Below are 19,732 nucleotides of genomic sequence, written 5' to 3'. Positions count from 1 at the left end.
GGCTGAGGGAGGGCCAGAAGCCACGCCCACCGCGCCAAAGTCTCTGCGCATGCTCGGGAGACAGCTGCAGATGATTGTTGCCTCCCTCAGTTCACGCCTGGACGTCGGAAATGGTAGTAGGGTACAGCTTTCAAGGCTAAGTGTGAGAAGTTGCTCTTTGTGTTAAGCTTTCGAAAGAAGGCGTTTGTTGGCGCTCTGTATCCGTCTTCAGTGAGGTGGTAAGTATCCTAGTGCTGGGGTCGGTCCCACAGTTATCTCAAGCATGGGTCCCGCATGGTGCAAAAGGTGGGTCCGGGTTCGCCGCCCCATAGCACTAATCCGGGTTTTAAAGTCTTGTTTATGGGGGGAGAGTGCATGCCTAGCATGCAGGAGGTCCTGGGTTCAATTCCCAGTACTGCCATTGAGTAAATAAATAAAAACCTAATTACCTCCCCACACACCAAAAATAAATAAATAAAATCTTATTTTCCCAGAGCCTGGTCCCGCCCTCGCCGTAGCTTCACCTATTTGAGAGGCGGGGTCATTACCGGGAGGCGGGGACGTCCCGGTTTTGCAAGAGGGCTACTTGGGTGACCCAACTGGATACCGGCGCGGTGACCCACTTCTTCTGGGACTTGATCTTTTTTTCTCGTTTGCTTACGGTAGGGTTTCTCAGCCTAGGCACTCCTGACATATGGGGCCAGATAATTCTGTTTAGGGGGAGGGGCCGTCCTATGCACTGTAGGATGTTTATCTGCATCCCTGACTTTTACCCAGTTGTAGCAACCAAAAATGTCTCCAGACTGCGAAACATCCCTTACCGGGGAAAAATAATCTGGTTTGAGAACCACTCCTTAGGAGATGATCTGGGTTTTGGGGAAGTGACACTTCTCAAAGCTGGAAGCAACGATGTTCTAGCTACCTGAAAGACTTGTGGCTGGGCTCGCGCCGTCTTCCAGAAGCTCTAGGTCCGGTTCCAGCGTCTCGCTGGTGTCGGTCGTGGTCCAGGAGTCAGAGCCCGCTCCGGCGAAGGTCATGGTCTAGTCCCAGAAAACGCCACCAGAGAACGTACAGGCGCCACTGGCATTCTTTCTTGCCGAGCGATCTCGTAGGAGGTCCCGCTCTCAGGGAAGGTCATATTGCAGAAGGGCCTTCTCTATCAGGTGGGGGCGACAGTAGTAGGGCTTTGACCCTGTGGCGTACCCGAAAGGACACAGCACTTGGAGGCAAGAGATCAAGGAAGGGGTAATGGAGCAGAACCCCGTTTCGCCTGAGTAGAAAAGGTGGGTGGGTTATTTTGTCAAGAGAGGCGCACAGCTTCACCTTTATTTTTCATTTAGGGCCAGTGTATGAGTAGGCTAGGGAACCGAGGTTGTTGTGTCGTTTAATTTTTTTGATTTCTTTTGATGTATGAAATCTTTGTAGCTTTGGTGGAGGGGGCATTAGCTGATTAGTAGACAAAACTATACAGTAACAATCCATAGCCTATTTTTAAATGGACATCATATGGGATTAAAGATTAATTGTGACTTTAAATGGCTCAGGGTAAAGGAATCTAGTGCAGGCAGTTCTTAATGGAACCTTTTAAATGTCTATTAGTGACTTAACATTAGCTTACCAGCTCTGAACAGCTTTAACAAATCTTGCCTTCAGCTTTTAATGTTAACTAATGACTGTGGGAGGAACAGTATTAACTTTCTCTTTGCCTTTTCTGTGTCAACCTTTTTTTTTTTACATTTATTGCATACGATGAGTATTTTATAAGCATAAGTGAGCATCTTTGTTTTGCTTCTATAATAAAACCCATCATTAATTGGTCGTTCTTAGCCTTTGGAGAGTATACCATAGAATTATTGAGTGTTTGGTTTTTTCTTTGTAGATAAAATGGAGCTATTAGAAATAGCAAAAGCCAGTACAGCTAAATCATTAGGAATATCCAACCTTGACTTGCCAGCTAGTCTCAGAACTGTTCCTGTAGCTAAAGAAACTATGGAACGGCTATACCAAATACTGCAAGGTTTAAAGTAAGCCAGACTTATCCAAACAAAACTTTCAGAAAAACTACTGTCAGAAAGATCTGATTAACCAATTTTATTTGATTTACCTTAGACTACACTTCTCAGAAAGTCTATCTAAATATAATTTGCTAAAGTCAAAATAGCAGATCTGAAAATACAAGCCAGACTCACTCATGAAAATGGGAGAATAATGAACTTTATTTTTGGTGACCAACCATACCAGATTGGGACTGTTCCTGAAAGTCCCATGTTCCAAGAAACTCCTCTTGGGTAAAAAATGTCCTGGTTTTCAGTAGTGAGTCAAAGATTAGAGGGGAGAGGAAGGATATAAAACCCATATTATGGTCCCTCAAAAAGGGGCTGATGTTGACACCATTTTTATGAATATGATGATTGTCTGCCTTCTGTTAATCAGGAATGAATGTGGTGATTGTCAGCCTTCCATTGACCACTGATAATGGCAACCATGATTTGTGTGGTTCACATAATACATCCATTGTATTGCATATCAAAAAAAATCCATTGTAGCATTTTCTCAGAGCAACTTAAGTTCTTGTTATGAGTGTTAACAGTCCAATTAACTGTTGTGCTTTGTATGGAGATAGTGCTAGTCTAATTTTTAACTTTGTGAATATTGTGACTATGTTTTCTAAGTGTTCAGATAATGAAAATGAGAGTGAGTTCAATACCAATGCCAACGTGACCCAGACAATACTGAGAAAGAAGACTATAAACAGCTATGTTATTTTAATGGCAGATGGAAGGACACTTACCACTGGATTAGGGAGGTAAATAACCCAAACAGGGCCTATTGCACAATATGCAGAAAAGAATTCGAGGTTGGCCACAGTGGAAAAGGGGATGTGAAAACATTTATGGAGACTGAATCTCACTAGACTGGGATGAGACAAGCAAGTACTTTTGAATCAATATAAAGTGTTTTCATCTCCCAAAAAGACACCAATGCTCAAACGAAAATAGCAGCCACTGAATTAGCTTGGGCATACCACACAAATAAGCATGCGCTGTCCTACTGCTCCATTGACTGTTCTGTGCAACTGAGTAAGGTTATGCTTCCTGATTCAGAGGTTGCAACTAAAATGTCCTGTGGGTGAACAAAAGGGGAGATTTTGATCACAGATCTGTTGGCCCCTTAAGTGTAGAGCTGATTCTGTCAGATCTTACCAACAATCATGCTTTCTATGGTATATCAAGTGTTGTGTTGATCATGGCAATAAAATAGTGTTCCCCCTAGTTCTTAGGTACTTTGATTTGAAAAGTAGAGTTTCAAACTGTCTTCTTGATTTCTGTGAAGATTTTAACGAAACCTCAGAAAACATAAAACAAAAGATTGTTGATATCCTGTCCAAATACAACCTAGACTTTGCTCACCTATCTGCATGTTCAGCATAGTGCAGATGTAAATTTCAGCAAATTCCACTCAGTCTATAAACTTCTTACCAAAGACAATGAAGAGATCTTACCTGCTCAATGTCCTGTGCACCTTGTACACAAGACTGCTAAAAAGGGGTGTGATTTGCTTTCCTGTGACATTGAGGCTTTCATAATGAAAGTTTTTGGTTACTTTTCAGTTTCCTCAAAACGTGCAGAAGCACTTAATGAGATTTTTGACTTTGTAGAAATGGAAGGAGAGAGACTCTTTAGACAGATGCCAACAAGATGGCTGTCATTGTTGCCAGCCATAGAAAAGATGTAAAAATGTTGGCCTACCATAAAATACTATTTTCAAAGTGTAGGAAAAGAAGAATGCCCTTCTCTAACTTGGAAATACACTGAAGATGAGAATGGAGAAAAGGATTACAATACAACAGAAATTTATATGTTGTTTCTCCAGAACTGCTTGATGACCTTTGAAGAGGCCATAAGGAGCCTAGAAAAGGATAAACTGTCTGCACCTGAGTAATTTGATATCATGTGTAAGTTGTGACAAAAACTCATGTAAGCAGGAAAATGACTCATTTTTTTTGGAAAGAAAACTGCTTTAGAACTGGAAAAAAGTGTCACCAGAAAAGGGCAACCAAATTATACAGGACTTTCTCAATTTCTTTACTAGAATGGTAAGTTTTTTGGAATCCAGTTTCAATTTCACAAGGTCAGATTACCTCTGTACTTTAAAACCATTTTCTCTGAGAAAGAGAGGTTTAACTTATAAGGACATCCAGTGTGCTTCAGAATGTTTAAAAATGATGGACATTTTACACATGGACAACCTCTGTGATGAATTTCTAGATGCAAAGGACCTGATTGACAAACAGCTGGTCTACCAAAATAAGCCTGTAGATTAAAAAATGGATGGACATTTTTGGAGAGCTGGAAGTGAATTCCTACAAGTCTCAAAGCTTGCTCTTGCTAGTAAGTAAAATCCTAAATATTCCATGCTCAAATGTTTTTGTTGAGAGGTTATTTAGATTGGTGTCATCACATTGGACTGACACCAGGAATCAGTGTAATGTGGGTTTGATAAGAGCACAACTGCAAGTCGAAGAGAATTTTACATTTGACTGTATTCAGTTTTATCACTACATGAAAGGAAAGAAGGATGTTCTAAAGGCAGCAGGCAGTTCAGAGAAGTATTATTGCAAAAGGAAACCAAAAGAGTGAAAATATCCTGTATCATGAGACTGGAACATGTCATTGCTATTTTTAAATAAATGTAGCAATGTTTAGTTAATCCTATTGAATTTATATTCTCCTTTTAAAATTATATTTTGGTATCTTAAGAATAGTATAGCCTACAAAATTTAAATATTCAATTGTTTAAAAAAGTTAATTGCTGTATCAGAGGAGGAAAATATATAAAATATTATATATTTCTCATACATTATTTAATTAGTCCTATTACTAATGGTCACTGTTAACTAGTCCTATTTTTTAAAAATAATAGCATTTATGTAAATGAAGGCTAAATAATACAACATAGACATTTTCAAGTAAACACTGCATCTTTCATATTTTTATGTGAAAGTAATAACACATGTATAATTATTATCTACTATATTTTGGTGTGTATGTGTATGTGTTTGGCTTGTTGTAGCTTTGTTCCAGATTGGCTTTCCCTACTATAATCAGTCCTTTTATCTTTCTTAATTATGAAATTTTGTTCCCTGTTTTAAGTGGATTCTCTTTGAGATACCCCTCCCCTCCCCCACCCCCATGCCCAACCCCTTTACCAATTATCCTCCACTAAAGAGAACCACCAAATAATTACTTTAGGCTGAGGGGATAAGGAAAGGCCTTGTAGACTGATTTGGGTTTCTTAAAATAAAATGGGGACTAGGCCTAAAAATCCCCCAAGCAGACAAAAACCATTTAAGCCATGTAAGCAAAACTTAATGAACATTGACAAAACTTAATTTAGGTTATTTCCTGCAAATGTCTCTGATAATCATAAACAAAACTTAAAATGTTTTCCATTTTAGGTATAAGACAATCACTTTTAACTAATCCCCTGCTGTTTGGAAACTCTTGTAACAACCAGTCCTTGTGAAAATTAAACAATTTCCTCAATCCCCTGTTAGAAGCCATCCTATAAAGACATGCCTTTGAGCTTCTTGCCACTTTCTATCTGAAGTCTCCCAGTTTGCAAACTGTTCTTTTGTATGCACAATAAATTCTTAATTTTAATTTGATGATTTTATGACAATTTCTTGTGTCGTTATTGGGATTTGAAGACTACCCTTTGACAAGCCCCAAGGCTGGTGAATAACCTGGTGCTGCTGCCTGCCAAGCTCATTGTGCTCACTGCTTTCTCACCAACCACAGAGTTCTAGGGTAAGTCTGTTTTGGATCTAAGCTCTGCTTTTTGTGTCTTGAGCTCTCTGACTTTATTGTGCATACATGTGTCTTGTTCAAGCTTCTTGATCACCTTTCTGTCTGTAAGAGGAGAAAAAGCCCATGATTCCCTGGATTCCTAGACAGCAGTGAAATTCCCAGGCTTCCTTATAGATACAGTCATTGTAGAGAACCTAAAGACAAATTTAAACCCTGGTCTTGAGCCAATCTTCGAACCATTGTAAATTATTTTCCAGACCCTAAAAAGGACTAAGGTAAATTTATAGAAGAATTTAAAATTCTTTTTGGTGCCTGTGACCCTGAACTACCTGATTTTTACCAGTTTATTAACATGATACTGAATCGAAGAAATGCTGAAAAATGGCTTCAAGAAATGTATTGGAAAGACCCTTCCTAAGATCTTAAGGGTCCCAACAAATATGCCACCAGAGATAGAATAAAAAGAGCAAGAAAATAAGTCAATGGCTTCTTGAAGCAGTTCCCAAAGGTTTTCCTATGAGAGTTGATGGGGCCATAATACAATCCTGTAAACAGAAAGAGGATGAACCAGTGGCAGATTTCTGAATTCGTTTAGAAGTAGTATTTAGACAATACTCTGGTCTCAAACAGCTGGTGACTATTTTTGCCTTGTGTGCCCATTTGTTAATGAGCTTCACCCAGAACTCAGTGGTTTGTTACAGAAGCATAGCTTAGAATAGGAAGTCACGCCTCTCCCAGAGCTTCATCTTCCTGAACATTTTGAAAGAACAATAGAACAGAAAAAAGACTATCAAACAAATAAATTCATGGCCCGACAACTGTAACAGTTACGAGGACCTTGATCCCACTTCAGGAGGTCCAATCCTACTCCACGTTTTGCCCTTATTGACAGAGATGGCTGTGAATACTATCATCAAAAGGAACATTAGAAGAGGAACAGCCCACTTTTAGATAGAAGGCCTGTTAAACAATCCAGTTGCCCTATAAGAGAGAGCCCCAACTCCCAAATTCTTGTGATACTCAGCAATGACAGGGCTCTGAGAAATTTCTCAGTAAGCTACTTTCAATAATCCTTTAAATCAAGAATGAAAGTTAAACTAAACTTACATGGAGAAATTTCTACCATACTGATAGATACCAAAGCAATTCTGTTTACTTTAACCCCCACCATGATACATGAAGAACTTCCTCAGAGTAATAAAAATATCTTAGTGCTGGGAGTTTCCAGTCAAGTTCAAAGAGTTCTTTTATTGGAGCCCATGACTGTTATCCTTGGCTATTTCTCTGAAAGTCATACTTTTCTATTATGTGATACTACCTCTCTGAATTTTGTATGTAAAGAACTGCTGTCTAAATTATGAGGCTAGATAAAATTTTCCTCAGGAAAAATAACCTTAGAATTTCCAGACTCATCAGACACTTAGGCATTATGTGTCCTAAGGAGACTATTAAATTCTATAAAAGTATAGATGCTATAAATCTCTCTGAAATCTGATACTCTATGGGCCTCTTCTTCCACAGATGTGGAAAAAATAAAAAGTACCAAACTCATTAAGATTCAGATTGATTCATCTAAACCGCTTCCTAACTTGCCTCAGTACCCCTTAAAGTCTGAAGCCATACAAGGGCTTACTCCTATAACAGAAGATTTAATAAATCAGAGGCTTTTTACCCCTGTATCAATTCTTGCAGTACTCCTGTCTTACCTTTAAGGAAACCCCATGGATGGGGATGGAGATTTGTACAAGACCTCAGAGCCGTAAGTAAAATTGTGATACTGAAGTTTCCAATGGTACCAAGCCTAATTACTTTGTTGGCAAATACACCAACCAAACCAGATGGTTTACAGTTGTGGATGTATGCTCTGCTTTCTTCAGCATCCCAGTGGACAAAGTAAGTCAATATTTATTTGCTTTTACTTGGAGAAATCAACAGTCTTGTTGGACGATAGTGCATCAGGAATTTACTGAGGCTCCCTTGTACTTTTCACAAATTTAACATTAGAATTTAAATTCTGTGCTGCAATTCCTCAGAAATTCTGCCTTGATTCAATATGTAGATGATTTGCTTCCTTGTTCCTTCTCAATGGAGAATTCAGGAATGGATTCAACATATCTGTTAAAGTGGGGCTTATAAAGGCTGTAAAGCCTCAAGATAAGATTCAGTTCTCACAAGAGATGGTTCATTATCTAGGTCATGACTTCTCTTCAAAAAGAATCTCTCTTCAGGAAGAATAAATGCCATTTAAACTATCCTAGACCTGTAAGGATTCCTTAGATTTGTGGGATATTGTTAAGTCCTGTGTCTCATATGTTTCTTTATTGGCTTCCCCACTCTGTGACCTCAAAACAGCACTTAGGAATCTCTCCCTTGGGAAATAAAACATGAGGGTACCTTTACTGAACTCAAATGGGCTTTATAAAACCCTCCTGCATTAGAGCTCCCCAGCTATACTAGACCCTTCATACTGTTCCTCTGTGAATGGAACAATTGGTACAATTGGACAGGGAATCCCAAACTTAATTTCAAGCTACAGAGGGATTCACTTTACTGAACAACGTATAAAACAACCAGACAAAGTTATTCAAACGTAATGGCACTACCATGTTCCTACCGTCCTCAATCTTCAGGAATGGTTGCATGCACCAGTGGCATTCTAAAATTAAAATTGACAAAATTAACTGAAACCACAGATTACCTTGGCCTTGAGTGCTACCTTTATAGTTTATGTGATAATAAGATCAACACCTTTTGGGAAACATAAGTTGACACCTTATGAAATCATTACTGGTTGACTGATGCCCTTAATGATAGAAACTCATGCTCTTGTAAACTCTCATATGACCCAATACTGTAAGGACCTAGTGCTGTATTAGAAGCCTATTTCCAACAGGCCAAAGAGGCCTTCAGAGACCCTCCACCTGATGAGGACTTCAGCCCAATACACTGGATGGTATACCAGTGATGGTATTCAGGAAAAGACAGCAACAAAAAACTGCACTTGAACCTTGATGGAAAGAGCCCCATCAGGTTCCTTTAACCTCTCAGACAGCAGTCAGATTACAGAGTGTTGAACCTTGAGTCCATATCTTTCAACTAAACAGGTCCCTTAGACTCTTGGACCCACAACTGACTTAAAATTAAGGATACCGGTAAAATTTTTTCCCCAGAAGCAAACAATCATAGGATGTAGACAACTTTCCCAGGTCAATGGAACAAGACCACTGGTGCCAAAATTAACATGATTTTGTTACTAATAGTTCTATTAAGACTTTACTAATGTTTAATGCAAATACCTGAAAGTAGACACTGTACCAAAAAAAAAATCAGTGACTAATCAAATAGGAAGTTGGATATGTACCTAGACTGATGAAGAAGCTGAAGTATAAACAAAAATCTATCTGCAGATGAAACCACCAGTCTTGTTTCTTTTGTTCATAAGATAACAGTTCATAAGAGAAATCCAGGAAGCACCAGTCCTCTCAATACACACAATACTGGATTCCTTTGTTTGTCAGGACATTAATTCTTCATACTGGCACCTGTAAAGTAGAAAATCCTTTTTTATATAACTCTAAAAACTTTAGGAAAAAAAAGCTTCAGGTGGGTAGATGTGGCTCAGTGGTAGAGCACGTGCTTAGCATGTACAAGGTTCAATCCCCAGTACCTCCATTAAAAAAAAAATAGGGGAGAGGGTATAGCTCAGTGGTAGAGCACATGCTTAACATGCATGAGGTCCTGGGTTCAGTCCCCAGTACCTCCATTAAAAAAAAAAATAGGGGAGAGGGTATAGCTCAGTGGTAGAGCACATGCTTAACATGCATGAGGTCCTGGGTTCAGTCCCCAGTACCTCCATTAAAAAAAAAAATAAGGGAGAGGGTATAGCTCAGTGGTAGAGCACATGCTTAACATGCATGAGGTCCTGGGTTCAGTCCCCAGTACCTCCATTAAAAAAAAAAATAAGGGAGAGGGTATAGCTCAGTGGTAGAGCACATGCTTAACATGCATGAGGTCCTGGGTTCAGTCCCCAGTACCTCCATTAAAAAAAAAAATAAGGGAGAGGGTATAGCTCAGTGGTAGAGCACATGCTTAACATGCATGAGGTCCTGGGTTCAGTCCCCAGTACCTCTGTAAAAAAATAACCAGAGGAATTTATCGTAAAATACAGGTATAATCAGAGAATGAGGGCGACTTAAGCTACTGACAATGTGGGGTGTGAACCTTCCCTCATAGTAAACACAGTACAAGAAATAATAAAAAATAATACTCTTGTCTCCAATGAACAGAGGAAGCTATTAAAAGCTTTGGCTTTTGAGCTAGACACACCTGAGTTTAATGCCTGGCTTGGGTACCAGCTAGGTCTACAATACTCAACAAGTGATTTAACATCTCCAAGCTGCAGTTTTCTAAGGGCTGTAGCAGCACCTCTTACACAGGGCTGTGGTGAGAATTACACAAGTGTGGAAAAGGTATTAGCCTAGTTCCTGGTACCTAGAAAAAGCTCGATAGATATTTGTTGACTGAATGAATATAAGCTAGTAATCTTAAGACCTAAAGCAGGATAGAGTCACAGGGGAAGAACTCTCTGTAGGAGGTAAGAATATATGTAAAGCACGAGGAGGAGGGACACTAATGGAGGGAAAATAAAGCAGGGTGGTTAAGACATGGGCTTTGGAGGCAGTCAGACCTGGATTCAAATATCAGTCCTACCACTTGAGCAAGTCACCTAATTCAAAACGTTGTAAACAGGACAAATTGAAGCAAAAATGAAAAACTTTTTTTTATTGAAATAAAATATGCATGACATAAAATTTATCATTTTAATCATTTTTAAATGTCTAGGTCTGTGGCATTAAGTATGTTCATATTGTACCACCATCACTACTACCATCTCCTGGATACGTGTATGTGAGCTACATTGTTGGGGTTTTTTTCCTTTTTAATTTGAATTTGGAAAAAATGAACAGATAGTATAGAAAGTTTCATATTACTCCCCCCCCCACCACACACACAGTTTCACTATTAACATTTTACACTAGTGTGGTACATTTGGTATAATTAATAAACTGATATTGATACATTATTATTACTGAAGCCATAGTTTATACAGATTTTCTTAGTTTTTACCTAATGTCTTTGTTCCAGAATCCCATCCAAAATACCACATTGCATTTAGTCATCATGTCTCCTTAGGCTTCTCTTGACTGTGACAGTTTCCTTCTTTCTGATGCACAGATTTGAGGCATACTGGTCCAGGAGTATTGTGGGGGTTTTTTGAATGTAACATTTCATGATTAAAAAATACTAATCAATTGTGATAACAATACCTGTTGGGCCTACCTTGAAACACACACACACACACACGCCTCCATCCTATCACTTTCGTGGAAACCAGCATCATTTCTGACTCTAGTCACTGTGGGTGTCTCTCTGCCTCATACTGGGCCTCTGCTCCCCCATCTTTTCTCCACACTGCAGCCAGAGAGGCTGTAAAATATAAATCAGCTTCTATTCTGTTCTCTAGCTGCTTCAGTGGCTTCTTACGGTGTTAACTAAAACACTACAAGATCCTTCATGCTCTAGCTCCTGGCCACCTCGTCAGTATCATGACTTATTCCTCTCCTCCTGGCTCAGTCTGCTCTGTCACACTGGCTTCCTTACAGACCCTGAAACACACCACGCCCCTGCCCTAGAGCCTTTGCACCTGTCTTCTGCCTGGAAAGTTCATTCTCCATGTAGCCATGTTGGCCCACTCCTTCACTCCTTTCAAGTCTCTGCTCAGCTGTCACTTCCTAAAGAGAGGCACCTGTCTTGCATAGCAGCCTCCCCCCTAAAGAGAGTTGTCCCCCTAAAGAAAGTTGTCCTCTTTCTCCTTAGCTTTGTTTTAACCCAGAATATTTATCACTACCTGACATTACATCCTATATCTTAATATGTTTATTGTCTGTTTCTTCCATTAGAAGACACGTTTCATGAGGCCAAACACTTTATTTAATGTGTTAATACTCAATAACATTGGTTAAATTAATTAGTGAATAAAAGACTTTTATTTTTAACAAGCAAGTTGGATGTTAGGTAAGGCGGTTCACAGTCTGTGACTCCTGAACTCCTAGATGTCTTTGAAGGTAGCAATTTCCTGAATTTTTAAAGATCTGGCCAGGCTACAGGTTCTTAAAAATGGGTAGTGTGATTCATAAATGGATATATCTCCAGAATCTGGGATAATTCCTTGAATACATGGAGCACTCAGTAGAGATATCTGCATTATAATTAACTAGAATGGAATTGGCAATGTGGCAAAGTGTAGTGGCAGCTTATCTGAAAGGTAGAGGAATACTGAGAAAGTTTATGTATAACGATGATAATCACAAATGAATATCATATAATGTCTGTTAATAACTAGTGTTATGGACCGAATTGTGTCTCCACCCTTCCACTTCCTGCCCCCACCCCCCATGTAGCCCCCAAACCCATTGTGACTATATTTGGAGATATGGCCTCTAAGGAAGTCATTAAGCTTAAATGAGGTCATAATAGTAGGGCTCTAATCTAATAGGGTTGGTATCCTTCCAAGAAGAGAAAGAGACTATGTGCACAGAGAAATGCCACGTAAGTACACAGTGAGAAGGCAAGCCAGAAGGAGAGGTCTCTCCGGAAACCAACCCCACCAGCAGGTTGATCTTGGACTCCCAGCCTCCAGAACTGTGAACAAATAAATTTCTGTGGTTTAAGCCACCCAGTCTGATTTCAGTCACCATGAGCAGTATCATCTTAGAATGTGAAAGACAATGAGGAAGATAAACACACACTCCTGTATTTTGAACATGGCTTCAGATTCATTGTTTTGTGTATTATACGGAAAAAAATCTATGAAATAAAATTGTATTTCAGTTTTAAATAATAGATTGGTTCTCTTTTATTCAAATAATGCTCATAATTTAAAAGTCCTGGAAAAAATAAATTCACAATCAAATCACAATCAAATTTTACATGTGAAACCGTGGTAATTTTGGTAGATTTTTTTTAAGTGTTATGGAACTGTAAAGGACTTAGTCTGCAGAATTTTCAATGAAAATGATACTTTGGCCAAACCAAGACGACTCCCCACAGTAATAACCTACATACAGCCATATTCAGTGACTAAATTGCATTTATGATTTTCTCAAACAATGGAGTTCATTTTGACTATTTATCTAAACAAAATGTGATAAACAAAGCAATAAAAAAGAAAAATGTAACCCTGGGATGCATTTGCAGCCAATGCACAGAGCTGTGGCCTTAGCTTTCCGAAGAGCATTTAAACACTGCCACGCACCGTCCATCTGTATGTCCTGCAGTGGAGTGACTACACGGTTCTGCCTTGATCTCAATGGAAGTCTGAGTCACAGGCACTAACAGTCACAAGATTGTTAATTCTTCAGAAGCACCAAATAGACTTCAAAAAGGAAGGATAAAAATCTTAAGACTCTAGTAGTGTATCCTAACTAAAATTCCATGAAGCACATGATTGTAGTTGTGACAAAGCAGTCTTTATGAGCACATGTTTACTGTTAAAAAAGTAGAAGCCCTGCCAGAAAGCCTTTATATATGATTCATTAAATTTATTAATGTTTGAACTTCTTATTTTACAAATTTCATAACATTATCAGTGCTAATTTTATGTGATGCTATATAGGACTAGGTTCTTTAAAAGAACTGATTCAAATAAAAGTATATCTACCTCTTCTAAAAACTGTAGCATCCAAATGCCTGCGATGTACTTTGAGGTAGGAATCATGTTTAATTTAGTTTTGTTTTTCCTGTAACTGGTAAAAAAAAAAAAAAAAAAAGGAGATACAGAGAAAATGCTTGTTGAAGTTGAATGAATGAATGGACAATCAAGCACAGTTCAGAATTTTAGAAGGAAATTTCTAGAGAATACCAGATCCTTAAGCTACCATTTACTTTTAGTTTCCTCCTTTTCTGAAAATAGTATGTAGATGGACAGATTCAAAACCAGTTGTCAACTTTATATCCTTCTTTGTTCAGCAACATCATCCTCAAGAGAAATAAAAGCACTAAAATGAAATCCTTGTTTATTCTAATTACCTTGATCAGAAAAATTGAACTAGAATGTGCTATTCTTTGCTCTTACGTGAAGTCCTTAATTTAAATAAAATCTAGCATAAAGCATTTCTCTTTGTGCATGTAACATAAACTCAGTATTAACTCACTTTATTTTTCATTCATTCAAATAACAAAAATCTCTATGGTGAGAGAAGGTCAGATGCTGGAGGGAAAAAAAATACTGATTGGTCTCGTTTTAAACTTGTGATCACTAATTTCAAGTGGCTCTGACAGATGCCTCGCTGTCCTGCTCTATCTAGTCAGTTTCATCCTAAAAGTCTACATTGCGCTTTCTTCTTTCTTTTCAGATCTTCAGTATCTTCTACCCATCCTCAATCTCAGCTGCTCATTTCACTGGGGAAAAAAAAACCACAAAAAGATCCACATAGGTGCTCGCCGCCAAGCTATCATCCTGCCTTCATCTGTCCTCATGCTCTGCCTTCTGTCCTGTCTTTGTCCATTCAGGCTGCTAAAACAAAAGTACCACAGCCTGGGTGGCTTATAACAACAAAAATTTATTTCTCACGTTTCCAAAGGCTGGAAGTCCAAGATCAGGGTGCCAGTATGGTCAAGTTCTGGTAAAGGCCTTTTTGTGGGTTGCAAACTGCTACTTCTTGCTGTGTCCTCACATGGAGAAAAGGTGAGGAATCTCTCCAGGATCCCTTTTATAAGAGCACTAATCCCAATCAAGAAGCTTCACCCTCACGACCTAATCACCTCCTGATGGCCCTACTCCTAATCCAATCACCTTGGGGATTAAATTTCAATATATGAATTTCGGAGTGACACAAACATTCAGCCCAAAGCACCACCATATTGGGTAAACTGCCTGTGCTCCCAGGTAAGGCCAACTCCTCCACTTGTCCTCTGGACTGACCCTCTCACCTGCTCGAGAACACGGCACCCACAACTGCCCAGTCTCTGCTACATAATCCATTTTCCCTTTTCTACTAGATTATTTCCATCTGTATACAGACATGCTGTAATATATCCCATCTTAGAACAAAAAACAAAAAGTTTGATACAACCACCCTCTCCTAGCCACCAGTCCAATTCTGTGCATCTTTTTACAGCAGAATTCTAAATTCATAACTATAATATTTAAAGGAAAATAAAGTGATGTTGAGAAATTAGAACCTTCATACATGGCTGGTGAGAATGTAAAATGGTGAAGCCACTGTGGAAAACAGTTTTACAAGCCCACAAAAAGTTAAATATAGTGCTATCAAATGACCCAGCAATTCCACTCCAGCAGTGTACCCAAGGGAATTGAAGACATTTGTTCACACAAAAACTTGTACGTGGATGTTCATAGCAGCATTATTCATAATAGCCAAAAAATAGAAACCCCCAAATGTCCATCAACTATACACCACATATACATACATACAATGGGGTATACATACAATGGAATATTCTTTAACCATAAAAAGGAATGAATGAATTATGGATGCATGCTACAAGTTTGAACTTTGAAAACATGCTAAGTGAAAGAAGCCAGACACAAAAGACCACATGTTGTATGATTCCTTTTAGATGAGATGTCCATTATAGGCAAATCCATAGAGACAGAAAGTAGATCAGTGGTTGCAAGGGACTGGGGAATGAAGGGAACAAGGCATGATTGCCAATAGGGGGTTTCTTTCTGAGGGGATGAAAAAGTTCTGGAATTAGTGGTGATGGTTGCACAACCTTGTGAGTACGCTAAAAACCACTGGATGGTACACTTTAAAAGGATAACTGTCTTGGTATGTACCTTATATCTCAACTTCAAAACTCCTCTAATTTGCCTAAACTTACTATCTTGGCACTCTTTTCTCATTTTTTTCTTGAGCTTACTCCAGTCTGGTTTTCGTGCCCAGTAACCCATGGAAACTGCTATTGGCAATGTCAACTATGCTCTGTTGTTTCCTAAACTTTTAAGCAAAATCCTTTCAGCAGAATGTGAGGGAAAAAAAGTTTAAAATTCCTTTAGTAAATGAATTTGTCCTCATGACAAGGATTCTGGAAGTTGTAGAAAGGAAGCTAAAGGTGTTCATTATGGGCAGTATTTCATTGTTGTAACAGTGCATACGAAGGTGTGAGACTATGCATTTTTGTAGTCTAGCTATTTTAGGTGTCTGGGTTTTGTTTTGTTTTGTTTTAGGGGGAGGTAATTAGGTTTATTTATTTACTTATTTATTTTAATGGAGGTCCTGGGGATTGAGCCCAGGACTTCATGTATACTAAGCATACACTCTACCACTAAGCTATACCCTCCTCCCTCATTTTTCTTTATTTTTGCCATTATAGCTTTTGGGTGGGAATGGAGGTAATTTGGTTTTATTTATTTATTTACTTATTGGTTGATATACTTATTATTATTAATGTAATATAATCAATATATTTATTTACTTATTATTAATAGAGGTACTGGAGATTGAACCCAGGACCTCATGCATGCTAGGCATGTGATCTACCACTGAACTATACCCTCCCACCTTAGGTGTCTGCTTAAGGAGAGCATATTTTAAGGCTAAAAACCTTTTGAACCCTATTCTCCAAATCCTACAAGTGTTTTCTTCCTTCCAATACAATTAAGTAAAGCTATTTACCATCTCAGTGTATACGGTCACCTTTTGAAAGGTATATTCAGTATTTCTGACAAATGAGGACCCTGCTGCTTGACAAGCTGATGTTCACACTTATGGTTTCCCATAATTTGCCCCAACTCTACATCTCCAGCTTTATCTTCCAAAATTCCCCACCACAAACTCTGCTCTACTGAAGCTGGTTTATTTTCTGTCCCCAAATTATGAAATGGGCAATCCTATTTCCAAGATTTTGCTAAGAACTTTGTTCCTGTCTCAAATATTCCCTTCTTTTCCCTCTGCCTGGTCTTCAAGATTTATTTGAGATTCTATTTCATTTGCTTATTTAGTAAATGTCACCTGAATGGCTACTATATGCGATGCACAGTCTGGAATACTGGGGTACAGTGAAAACAAGCCTGTCCTTATGTAGCTTATATTCTAGCAGGAAAATGACACATTACACAATTAATTAAAACTTTATTACAATTGTGATAAATGCAAAAACTATGAGGCACCAGAAAACAGGATAACCTATGGTAGGGGAAATAAACTGGTCTAGAGGATCAGAAAGACTTTCTCTCAGACATTGTTGCTACAACCTTTTTGTAAAGCAATACGGCAATGTATTAAATCACACAGAACCTTTAACTCAGAAAGTCTACTTTTGAGAGTTTATCATATAACAATAAAAGTACCAGGACTTAAATGGCATGTGACTTTGGCTCCTAGCAAAGCTGCAAGCAAGCATTGTAAGATACAGTGTCCCACCAAGCCAAGCTGCCCAGTCAAACCACCAATCCACAAGGTGGATTGAGAAAAGCAAATGAAGGTAATCCAGTCTGTCATAAAGTACTTTTTAAGTGGGTGGACTCATGAAGTGCATAGAACATTCCAGAGAAAGCAGATTTACGTCCATTTGCATAATACAAAGCATCCAGCACATGAAAGCTTGCTATAAAATCCCAATGGAAATCTCCCAGTAAAAACTTACCCATTAATGGGGTTTAATGAAATGGTAGTTGAACATGGGGGCAATGGCCAGTCCTATTCCAAGCACATTTGTCTTATTGGCTGGATGGGCTGATACGACTGTCCTTTGCCTATGGAAGGCAAATTGCTGTATAAGATCCTGTTTCATTGGTAAAACATCACAGTTGCACTACATTGTACCTCGAAGTAAAGGTCACCTGTTAGGTTAAGGATAGAATAGTTCACCTTTACATAGGGCAGGACAAGCTCTGAGTCTCCTGAGTTAGTATCTGTGATTGGTTGTTGAGCCAAAGCTGCAAAAATTGAGTATGGTCAAGTAAAGGCTGTGAAAGGATTTGGAGCAGAACACAGAGCAGATTACATGACATATAACCTTTGAAAAGGAAGTCTCTTACAGTACCAATAGTGTAGCCTTGTGCATTATTTCTTCTATTCTGAACCTGTTGACATTCTCGTCATTACATTGCCTGTGACTGTGCCTATACTGACGTCAAATTCCTTGTGCTGGTTATGTAACATAATCCACAGATGTACAGTCACTTATGGTTACTCTGATGTTCAGGTGACTATGGCCAAGACACCTCGTCTGATTGAGGAGCAGCACTCCAGTGAGCAAAGGTGTGCACTGAAGAGTTACACTGCTGTGCAGAGTAGAGCAATCCTCAGATGAGAAATACAGGTGACCATTAGGCATGGACACAAATGTCACATTCTTAGTTAAGGAGAGGTGCTGATCGGTCCTCATTGTAATAACATCACCAGTAATTGCACCTTTGTGGGTTATTGGGAATGATATTGCAGGTGCACATCTGGATCTGTGTTCTGTTTGCTTGCTTTTCCTGGCTTCTGAATAGACACCCAAAAGCCAAATAACATGGTACAGGAGACTTCCTAACACTTCTCAATGGTGGCTGCAATGTGGAAATGGTTGTCAGCTTCCAAGGTAATGTTGCAGATAACATCCTCATGTGATAAGTCTTTATGGCAGGAAACAGATGTGTTGATACATCGAGGGGTGCCTCCTGAATAGCACTGCAAGCCTGGTGTTTCCATGCAGGAGCTACCAACCCAAGAAGCAGTCATCAGGAGGAGCAGTAGGAATAATAGCCTAGTTACAGTGAGGCTCAGTAATTGCAGGCAGTGGAGGGGCAAGCCCACATGGGGTGGTGTTTGAACCAATGGCAGGAGTTCCTTAGGACATCCTGGGAGACAGGAATGTCACATCAGATTGGAGTTTATTGATCTTTGTGTTAATTGCCTTGAATGCTGCAATGGTTGATTGCAGCTAATGATTCTACAGTAGCTCTAACAACAGAGCTGTCTCATCTCATCTCTGACCTAAGATCAGTGAATATGCCTTCCTCTGTGTTAGAATTACTCAGAGCTTCTCTTTCCTCTTTTCAGCTCTCACCCTCTAGATGAGCTCCATGGTCACAAGCTCCTCTTACCTTGTCTTTCTGAGAGCTAAGCTTACCCTCTGAGCTCCCACCTAAGGTACTTCGGAGGTAACTCCCTGCGTGGTGCTGTGGTCTTCATTGCAATCAGCTGCTCCAGGTTATATCCTGGACATGGCTCTGTTGACCTTGAAGCCACGTATTAGGAGCCAGCAGAGGAGCTCTGCAACTCCTCGGACATTTTTAGAATCTGACTTTGGTTCCAAGGCATAGTTTTTAGTGGTGGAAAAATGGGATACCACATGAATGTCCATGAATAAACAATAAAGGATAAAAAATTAATTTCTGGTACTTCTAGACTATGGAATATTATACAGCTGATAAATTATATCTATATGGTTTATCTTCAAGGATATTGATTATAAAAGCAAGTTTCAAATCAGTATGTTTAAAATGAGCCCATATTCCTAAAAAATACCATAGGCTTATATATTTGAAAGAGTTTGAAAATGTTAACATCAGTTATTTCTAAATTATGGGGAAGAAGAATGGGGACCTCTTTTAGAGGATTCTGTACCTCTAGGGAATGGATAATTAGCTTTTATTTTATATATCTTCAGATTCCTCACTACTTACCAAATTAGCTGTTATTGGGTGGGAGTATAGGTCAGGGGTATAGCGCATGCTTAGCATGCACGAGGTCCTGGGTTCAATCCCCAGTACCTCTGTTAAAAAAATTAGATTCAAAAAAAAAAGAAAGAAAATTCTTTAAAAAGAAAGAAGATAAAAAGACAAAATTAGCTGTTATTAAAATTAATGAAAAACTGTAATTTTGGTAGGGGAAAGGACTACTAAATTTTTCTTAATCTAACCAACAGCA

The 19,732-nt window shown here is 38.9% G+C and overlaps 1 long non-coding RNA gene and 4 other non-coding genes across 7 annotated transcripts; all 5 read left to right on the top strand.

The window, feature by feature from the left end:
* Positions 1-56: 56 nt before the first annotated feature.
* Positions 57-15,260, top strand: LOC106730239. 3 transcript variants are annotated; one of them, XR_004325433.1, is made up of 4 exons: positions 57-218; positions 4,248-4,370; positions 5,690-5,789; positions 7,503-9,484. It is a non-coding gene; the product is annotated as an uncharacterized LOC106730239 (long non-coding RNA). The 3 variants fall into 3 exon arrangements; XR_001366680.2 differs by lacking the exon at positions 7,503-9,484 and adding an exon at positions 14,204-15,260 and having other exon boundaries at positions 58-218; XR_004325432.1 differs by having other exon boundaries at positions 58-218; positions 7,482-9,484.
* TRNAV-AAC lies at positions 9,481-9,552 on the top strand. The gene has a single exon. It is a non-coding gene; the product is annotated as a tRNA-Val (tRNA).
* On the top strand, positions 9,573-9,644 carry TRNAV-AAC. The gene has a single exon. It is a non-coding gene; the product is annotated as a tRNA-Val (tRNA).
* Positions 9,665-9,736, top strand: TRNAV-AAC. Its single transcript has one exon. It is a non-coding gene; the product is annotated as a tRNA-Val (tRNA).
* TRNAV-AAC lies at positions 9,757-9,828 on the top strand. The gene has a single exon. It is a non-coding gene; the product is annotated as a tRNA-Val (tRNA).
* Positions 15,261-19,732: the final 4,472 nt, after the last annotated feature.

Source organism: Camelus ferus, chromosome 13 (genome assembly GCF_009834535.1).
Source record: "Camelus ferus isolate YT-003-E chromosome 13, BCGSAC_Cfer_1.0, whole genome shotgun sequence".
Lineage (NCBI taxonomy): Eukaryota > Metazoa > Chordata > Mammalia > Artiodactyla > Camelidae > Camelus > Camelus ferus.
Note: the sequence above shows the minus strand (reverse complement) of the source record. Positions and strands in the feature narration are given on the sequence as shown.